This window comes from Bison bison, unplaced genomic scaffold (genome assembly GCF_000754665.1).
Source record: "Bison bison bison isolate TAMUID 2011002044 unplaced genomic scaffold, Bison_UMD1.0 scf7180017846179, whole genome shotgun sequence".
In the NCBI taxonomy this organism is placed as follows: Eukaryota; Metazoa; Chordata; class Mammalia; order Artiodactyla; family Bovidae; genus Bison; species Bison bison.
The window spans coordinates 4,006-5,768 of NW_011476752.1; the positions used below are offsets into that span (position 1 = coordinate 4,006).

A 1,763-nucleotide genomic window follows, 5' to 3' on the forward strand; every position below is an offset into this window, starting at 1 on the left:
TCCATGCATTGGAGAAGGAAATGGAAACCCACTCCAGTGTTCTTGCCTGGAGAATCCCAGGGACGGGGAGCCTGGTGGGCTGCCGTCTATGGGGTCACACAGAGTCGGACACGACTGAAGCGACTTAGCAGCAGCAGCATGTTCAACTCTGGGGGAGGCCTGGCGCTGTCCTCAGCGCTCAGAAAGCAGGCAGTGGTTTGTCTGAGCCACGGGTCCAGGGACGCTTGGCGGAAGAGAGTCTGCTTCCAGCAGTGCAGAGTCAGTTGTAATATTTTTTCTTCCCCAAACACAATAGGACGGGCAAGATCCCCGTAAATGATGAGGAGCAGACCAGTGTGCCCTACGTCTATGCTGTCGGGGACGTCCTGGAGGGCAAGCCGCAGCTCACCCCGGTCGCCGTGCAGGCGGGCAAGCTGCTGGCACGAAGGCTGTTCGGGGGCCGATCAGAGAAGGTGCGTTCCTCGCCGCTGTCTCTGGACAACGTCTGAGTCACAGTCACGACGAGAGGAGAGGCAGTGCGCGTGCACCGCGTGCACGTCGCGCTGGGGAGGCGCCCCGTGTCGTGTGCGGTCCCCTACCGTCTGATGGTTCTGAGTAAATGCTTTGAGCATCTTACGTTGAGGGTGTTGTCCTGGGCGACGCGGGGGCACCCAGGTGGGGCCGTCTTTTCTTGCCGGAGGGGTCAGGGAACGCGTCCTGGGTGGGCTGCTGCTCTGGCACCAGGGGCAGGGCCACGCGGCTCGGGGTCTGATGGGCTCAGCGTGTGGCCGTCTCCGCTTGGCAGGCCGGCCTGTCGCCCTGCCCGGTGTGGCGGAAGGGCTTCCTGCTCACCCTCGCAGGGGCGGTCCTGTGCGTGGCTGGGGGTCCCGGTCTCACTGAAGCAGCCGGAGTCGGGCTCCCCTGTCTGCTCAGTGACTCAGTTCCCCGAACTGTGGTGGGAGGTGGCCACCTGCGCTGGGCTGCGCTTGTCTGTCTTCTGTTTATGAATGTACATTGTGCGGATTTTCACTGTGAAAAACAGGACAAAACGAGACACGAGCTGTCTGTCTTGCAGTGTGACTACGTCAACGTCCCCACCGTGGTGTTCACGCCCTTGGAGTACGGCTGCTGTGGGTACTCAGAGGAGAAGGCTGGCGAGGTGTACCAGGCAGAGAATCTGAATGTAAGACGTGCGGTTGGTGCATTCTCAGACCTCGCCTCTAATCCACGGTTTCTCCTGTTGGCCACTTTGCATTCTGTAGTTTTGCAAGTTCCTGTGATGGCTGCATTGTTGGAAATTACATTCCTGCTTTGGGGAAGTTGGAAAGTAAACAATGTAAGCCCTGTCTCTAGCGGAGTGATTGTCACACAGCTGGGAAGACAGATGCAGACTGTGCGTACAGGGCTTTAAGTGCGTGGGCAGCATCTGAGGGGGAGGCCCCTGGGGGGCACGCAGTATCCTGGGAGCTGTGGGGAGGGGGGCCGGCCAGGGGCTGGGGGCCACGGCAGCTCCTCCTCTCCTGCTGGGGTTCCCGTGTGCGTGTGTGTGTGCATGTGCACGTGTGTACATGTGTGTGCGTATGTATGCATGCACGTGTGCACGTACGTGTGTACATGTGTGTGCACGCACACACTCGCAGGTCACGCTTCTCTTCCTGCAGAAACAGGCATGCGTGGCAGCCACATGCACGTGGCCTCTCCCCACTGCAAGCTCAGTGCCACTTCTGGTCTTTGGAGGAACTGACTGACCCAGTGTTTGTCTCAGTCGCATGTCATGGGGACGT

General features: G+C 59.9%; 1 long non-coding RNA gene across 1 annotated transcript in view; it reads left to right on the forward strand.

Annotated features, from left to right (window-relative positions):
• Positions 1 to 166: 166 nt before the first annotated feature.
• The window catches only part of LOC104987746, a 5,642-nt gene continuing 4,045 nt past the window's right edge, over positions 167 to 1,763 (forward strand). The window contains exons 1-2 of the long non-coding RNA XR_825162.1: positions 167 to 452; positions 1,055 to 1,162. This is a non-coding gene — a long non-coding RNA (uncharacterized LOC104987746). The remainder of the gene's footprint in view (positions 453 to 1,054; positions 1,163 to 1,763) is intronic.